Genomic DNA, 8,023 nt, shown 5'->3' with positions numbered 1-8,023 from the left:
AAAGCTACCTTAGAAAGGGGCCTAGTGGTTCTTAGTTTCTCTTTTCTTTTTTTTTGTTTCCATGTTCCGTCTGTTTTTCATTTTCCGATGTACCAAGAAAAAAAAAAGAAAAATTTATGAATCCTCCAAAAGCTACTATTGAATTTTGATTGAGGGGTTACACCTATCTTCAATGTGACATGGAGTAGCCAGTTTTTGCTCCGCAGATCCTTCTCATCTCTTCTCTGGGTGTCTCTATTTACACACCACATTTAATTTCAAGGCACACCATTAATTAGTTATTTTTTATTACAATAATGATCTTACATAAAATGACCATAAAAGAATATCAATACACCCCCCACTATCTCTGGCCATCGTTATCGAAACCCAGCCACCATCGCAACCCCCACAACCTCGCCGGCGACCCCTTTCCCCTATGCAAACCCTTCTCCCTATTGATTGAAATTCTGCTTTCCAAATTCAAGATCGACTCACCTTGATCCTATGTGTTGTCAAGAACAGAGCGTTTGATTCTCGGTCTGGCACTAACCCAACTGAATCGAAATTATTAAATGAAGTTTCGAGTACTAGAATACAAAATTTTAGATTTGCCATTTTATTGTTAACATGCCCGACTTTATTCTCCGCCACATTATGAAAAAGCTTGCCTTCAATGTAGTATTTTAGGAATAAAGAAAATATATAAAAATGAACCATGGTTTGTATTCTTGGAAGATTGAAACTCTTTTTTTTTTCATTTTTGGGACATGTAACTTCTGCTAGGAAGCAATAAGGACAGTATTAAGGGCCTGAGTGTTTGGAAATAAAATCAGTGACCTGAGTGATTTGTAGATCAGACTTGTACATATAACTAGACTTGTATTTATTTGTATAGATATTTCTAGAAGACATTCTATAATGTTCTTGTAGCTTGTAAGAAGGCTTCCATGGGAAGCTTCTACATGACACTTTTTTGTGTGTTCTAGAATGCACCTACGGACTCTATAAATAGGAGAGGGACTCATTTGCTCCAATCAATCCAAGAATTGTACAAGTTCCTTTAAAGTGAATACAAGGACATTCTCTCAAAACTCTCTTTGTCTTCTTACTTGTCTTTCTTGCAAATTTGTGAGTTAGGCTGACTTAGCATTACCAAGTAAGACTTGTGATTGTCTAAGTGCCACACGAATGACTTGGAAATAACCGCTGTGACATGTAGCCAGCAAAAAGAGAATGTCCAAGCTCCTACGGTTCCCTATAGCTATAAGATATTTCATACAAGGAATAACTTATAAGTTAGTTTAAAAATAAATAAATAAATTTTTTTGTTAACTCATTACTTCTTTTGTTTTGGTTTTTGTTTTTTTTAATAGTCCACTTCATTTTTAATAGAGGCACAAGATAGCCTTGACGATGGTGCTTTAACTGTATTTGAGATCGTTGGTGTTAGGAAGAGATATCGGCTCAATCATTTTCATATAGTGGTTAAAGTAGAAATATTGTACAATAAAATCATGAAGCATCCGAACAGTCATATATACACCCATCTTCCAATTTTCCAAGTCAAGGAGGATACTGGCAACGAGTGTATGGAAGAATTGTATTTTGTTGCCATACCTCAAAGGGGAGTTACAATTGAAGATTTTTTGAAAACATCATCAAATAGAGATTCACTGTTTGATTCCCTCCATTCGGATCAATATAAGAAACTAATGAAGGAGATTATCAAAGTTGTTATTCATCTAAAGGACATAAGTGATTTAACAATCAAATTAGATCTTCAAACTGTCACATTATTACATGACAGACGATTTCTTCAAGATTGTATTGCCAAATTTTTTGGTGTCAAAATTTTCAGTAAGTTGAAATTCTACTAGTAAAAATGATTTATTTATTTACTTATTCTTATGGATTTAATTTTATCTTTATGTACTATTATATAGGAAAGCAAAATAAGGTGTTAGGTTTTTGTAATTGACAATCCTATTTGATAAAACTCTTTTCAGTTGTAATTTTATTCGATCTTTTATTTCAGTGAGGCTGTGAGTATTTAGATGCAAATCCAACCTGAATTGTGCCTATGCAGAGGAGTTTGTGATCTTAATCCTATCATGTTTGCCACTTCGCTGACGTTTCAAAAGTTTCATTTGCTTGCAAAAGTATTGGGACTTGTTTTTTTCCGCTCGAGCGTAGACCCTGTTTAATCTCACGCGTTTTAGTCACTCTGCTTGAGCGGCCATTCTTGCGCTAGAGCAAAGATCACGGATCTGTTTACTATAAAAGTTGCGGTTTAGTCAGGTTTTAGGGTATAGTTTCCAAATTTTCTTCTTAGGTATTAAGGTTTTCTTCTGAAGCTTTTTTGCTTGTTTCCTTTGATATTTGTTAGAGTTTAATCATGAATTGAGTGGATTATATCAAAAGGTTTATTTAGTTTGATTTATTCACTCAGCAGCATCGATATCAGTCTTCATCCTCGTATGGATCAATTTGATAAATGCCAACAACTTTGATATTGGCGTTGGTGGGTTCCGTGAAACATGAACCTGAAACTTTGGTGGATTCCAGAGTGGCTCATCGTCGTGGATTTGACATCGGCGTTGTGGATTCAACGTTGGGCAAGACAATTTCGATGTAAACACGAGGCTGGAAGAGGTACATAGGTGTTGGTTCGATTCGTGCGTGGATTCGCTAGGTAATTGAGAGTACACTTGTATAATTCATTTGTCTTCTTAGTGGATTATTTTGTGGCTTTGGCCCGTGATTTTTTATCACAATTGGAGGCGCTCCAATTGTGATTTTTTCACGTAAAATCGTTGTGTCGATTTGTTTTTGATTGTTTGGTTTGGATTATTATTTACTGTTTAAAATTGATACATAATCACAAATCAATATATCCGGGATTTTTGATTTTTCATAAGGTAATAACTCCCTCATCATAGTTGTTAGCATTTATCAAATTGATCTATACGAAGACAAAGATTGATATCGACGCTGCTGAGTGAATAAAACAAACTAAACAAATCCTTTGATATAACCCACTCAATTCATGATTAAACTCTCACAAATATCAAAGAAAACAAGCAAAGAAGCTTTAGAAGAAAACCCTAATACCTAAGAAGAAGATCTGGAAGCCATACTCTAAAGCCTGACAGAACCACAGCTTTTATAGCAAACAGATCCGCGATCTCTACTCGAGCGCAAGAATGGCCGCTCGAGCTGAGTAACTAAAACGCATGAGACTAAACAGGGTCTACGCTCGAGCGCAGGATTGGCCGCTCAAGCGGAAAAAAACAACTCATAATACTTTTGCAGGCAAGTGAAACTTTTCAAAGGTCGCGACATAGTCAGCAAAATGGCAAACATGATAGGATATAGGCACAATTCAGGTTGGATTTGCATCTAAATACTCACAGCCTCACTGAAATAAAAGATCGAATAAAATTACAACTGAAAAGAGTTTTATCAAATAGGATTGCCAATTACAAAAACCTAACACCTTATTTTGCTTTCCTATATAACAATACATAAAGATAAAAATTAAATCCATAAGAATAAATAAATAAATAAATCATTTTTACTAGCAAAATTTCAACTTAATGAAAATTTTGACACCAAAAAATTTGGCAATACAATTTTGAAGAAATTGTCTGTCTTGTAATAATATGACAGTTTGAAGATCTAATTTGATTGTTAAATCACTTATGTCCTTTAGATGAATAACAACTTTGATAATCTCCTTCATTAGTTTCTTATATTGATCCAAATGGAGGGAATCAAACAGTGAATCTCTATTTGACGATGTTTTCAAAAAATCTTCAATTGTAACTCCCCTTTTAGGTATGACAACAAAATGCAATTATTCCATACACTCATTGCCACTGTCCTCCTTGACTTGGAAAATTGGAAGAGGAGTGTATATATGACTGTTCGGACGCTCCATGATTTTATTGTACAGTATTTCTACTTCAACCACTATATGAAAACGATTGAGCCGATATCTCTTCCTAACACCATCGATCTCAAATACAGTTAAAGCACTATCGTCAAGGCTATCTTGTGCCTCTATTAAAAATGAAGTGGACTATTAAAAAAAACAAAAAACAAAACAAAAAAAAGTAGTGAGTTAACAAAAAAAAAAAAAACAAAAAATTTTTAACTAACTTATAAGTTATTCCTTGTATGAAATATCTTATAGCTATAGGGAGCCATAGAGCTTGGACATTCTCTTTTTGCCAGCTACATGTCACGGCCTTGGTTATTTCCAAGTCATCTGTGTGGCACTTAGACAATCACAAGTCTTACTTGGTAATGCTAAGTCAGCCTAACTCACAAATTTGCAAGAAAGACAAGTAAGAAGACAGAAATAGTTTGAGAGAATGTCTTTGTATTCACTTTAAAAGGATTTATACAACTCTTGGATTGATTGGAGCAAATGAGCCCCTCTCCTATTTATAGAGTCCGTAGGTGCATTCTAGAACACACAAAAAAGTGTCATGTAGAAGCTTCCCATGGAAGCCTTCTTATAAGTTACAAGAACATTCTAAAATGTCTTCTAGAAATATCTATACAAATATATACAAGTCTAGTTATATGTACAAGTCTGATCTACAAATCACTCAGGCCACTGATTTTATTTCCAAACACTCAGGCCCTTAATATTGTCCTTATTGCTTCCTAGCAGAAGTTTCATGTCCCAAAAAAAAAAAAAGAGTTTCGATCTTCCAAGAATACAAACCATGGTTCATTTTTATATATTTTCTTTATTCCTAGAATACTACATTAAAGGCAAGCTTTCTCATAATGTGGCGGAGAACAAAGTCGGGCATGTTAATAATAAAATGGCAAATCCAAAATTTTGTATGCTAGTACTCGAAACTTCGTTTAATAATTTCGATTCAATTGGATTAGTGCCAGACCGAGAATCAAACACGCCTTGTTGGTTATGGGAATTTTGGACACACCACCAAACTAAACAATGAATGGAACTCATTCCACCCAAAATTAAAAACTCAGGTTTGCTTCATGTTGACCAACAGTTCTACTTGAATTAAATACTTGGTTGCCCACTAAAAAGTTTAGAAATCCCTAACCATAAAGTATGCAAAATACATGGTCAAACTCTTTGAAATTAAGTTTAAGAGACATCCAATAAATATATAGAAACAATATACTTGAGACTTCATCTAATAATTTCTAATTTGAATTTTAAGTCTCCGCTTAAAAATTTTAGTAGGGTTGAGCATGGGTTGGTTGGGTGGGGTTCAGTTGGGTTAGTGCTAGACCCAAAACCAAATGAACCTAGTGAGTTATGGAAATTCCAAACCTAGAACCAAACCAATGAATGAACGGAATCAAACCAAATGAACCTAGTGAGTTATGGAAATTCCAAACCTAGAACCAAGCCAATGAATGAACGGAATCTAACCAACCAAAACTGAAAATCTTCAGGCTCCCATAGTTCTACTTGCATTTTATAACACTTCAATTGTCCACTAAAATTTTTGTAAATACTCAAACATAAAGTAAACACATGCTATGCAAATGATTTTTGTACATGATTAGAGCCAAGGTAATCAAGACAAATCAAGAATATTTATATCTATAATAAATATTATATAATATATACATGGGGTTGGTTCTCAAGTTGTTCCACATTACTTGAGCCCTAAACCAAGAACTGAAACGACCACGTCAATTATGGGATGTTTTGGATCCAGAACCAAACAGTCCCATAACGAACCAACCCAACTATGAAGACCTGATTGGTTCATTTTGCAAGTTCATCTATTCATTTGCACACCTCTACTTTTTGTAGCTCAATAGTCTATTGTACAATATTATTTATCTTTTATTACCTTTAAAAGGCTTTACTGAGGCCTGCCTTGATACTCGCCTCAAGGCGAGGCTAAGGCAAAATGCCTCAAGGCTTTGATTTTTAGGTTTTACTCCCTAAAGGCTTGTGCACATAGTCTGAGACATGCGTTTTAGGAGCATCTTGTACGCCTTTCACGTATAAGCATGTAAGGAGTACGCATATGAAGAGTTTGTCCTAGGGTCTTTTTAAACTTACTCTAGTAGATGGTTTAAACATAAAAAATAAAAAAGAACCCATTTTACAACCATATTCTATAGGAAAAATTAAGTAAATGACTAATCAAGAAAAAACACAAAGTTAATGCTCAGTGAGAAGCTCAATCACCCAAAATAAGAATACCAATTTCACTTTCAATAAAGCAAAGCTTCATTCTCTGCAATGAGCCTTGAGCATAAAAGTATTTACACCTTTATATTTAATTTTGATGTATTTATTTATTGTTTTAAAATATTTACTAAATATAAAAATTTGAAATGCTTACACCTCGCCTCATGAGGGGTAAAACACCTCACATTACGCATTCACCTTTAAAAACTTTGCCTTTCTTAGATTAAATGTTAGGGATCATTTGTTAATTTTCAAAATTCACTTGACGGGGGCTATGGTTTTGGTCCATAGGTTGTATTGTATGCTAAGTTATGGTTTTATGAAGAATTTGTACGATCTAGATTTTTTCAACAAGTCAAAGCACCTCAGTTTCTATTTTTGAAGTTTTAGACCAAGTTGAATTAGAACCCAACAACCTACATATGGGACATGCATGTCGATAAGTCTAATCAATAGAATTGATTTCCAAATTTTTTAGAGAAAATTTGAAACTTTGTATAATGTATGGCAACCTTGCTTCAGGTGCAGTTCTGAAGGAATGAACTCAAATAAAAACCTAAAATATTCTCCATCTTGTTCCTCTGAATCCTTCTCCTTGCTCAAAAAGCCAGGCTATTTTTTAGGAGTTAAATCATCAAAGCTTTCAAAAAGAGCCCCTATTAAATGCTTAAAACACCAACGAAACAAAACTCTTTCCCCAACCTTTTGACATTTTGAATGCAACCCCCATTTTGAATGCAACCCCAAACACATAAAATAGTACGAAATCCAACAAGCTCACGGTTTGAAATCAAACCAATTGTAGTATTGATTTTAACTCAGTAAGCCACCTAACTTTTCATTACTTAATCAGCCATAAACCCTAGCTGCGACAAGCATTTCTGTAAGTTTCCTAATCTTCCCTACATGAGTTTAGTATTAGATCTAGTATTATAGTGATTCCAAAGCACTTGGTCCTACATCAAAACCAAATTGTTTAACTTGAAATTACCAAAAAGAAGAAATCATTGCACTAAATTAGTTTCTATTTAACAAGGGCCTTTGGCCTAGTGATTGTGCAGCACCACTTTGTAGTGTGAGGTTTTGAATTCAAATCTTATGGAGAAGAGTTTGACACTCTTTGTGGTTCCCCCTTCCCTTAATAACTAACATCTAAACCCCAACTGATGTATAAAACAATATAAATAACAAATAAATAATTGGATTCTATTTGTTTTTTCAGCATCTTTATGATGGACATTGAGGAACACTCCATGAGTCTTAGCCAGTGAGCACACCACATGAGTGAAACAGTGTCCATTTGGTTCATCACATGAGTGAAACAATTGAACTTTGGGCCGCATATTGCTTAAAACAAAAACAAGGTTGTCCTTACAGCAGTAATACTTTTTATTTATTTAAATGTTTAAGACCAAGAACAAGACAAAAAGTTTCTGCTATTTTGTTCACTAGGAATTTTTAATTAAACCACCCACTTGTAATTATAGTGTTCAACAGGCTAGCCACTAGAACAATTGTACCAAGGAATGGGAAAACAAATCTTGGCCAATGGGTCAGGTCACGAAAATGGATTAGATCCAACAAAACATCCAAAAAAAGTTACTCATGAAATGGTCAGCTAAAAATGGTTCTTGGCAGAGATTAGTAATTAAACTGATCAAAATGGGTCCATGTGCCCGACCTGTGTACAGCTAAATCTGTCCAAGTATAACTTGTTTGCTAATTGGGCAGGTTCAGGGTTAATCCATTTAACCACAAAACCCATCTTCACCTAACCCCACCCAACCCAACCCAACCCAACCCATCCATATGTCATCCTTTACCTAAAAGGCTTTGAGA

This window comes from Camellia sinensis, chromosome 9 (assembly GCF_055761805.1).
Source record: "Camellia sinensis isolate YWXY chromosome 9, ASM5576180v1, whole genome shotgun sequence".
In the NCBI taxonomy this organism is placed as follows: domain Eukaryota; kingdom Viridiplantae; phylum Streptophyta; class Magnoliopsida; order Ericales; family Theaceae; genus Camellia; species Camellia sinensis.
This window is presented reverse-complemented; position numbering follows the sequence as displayed.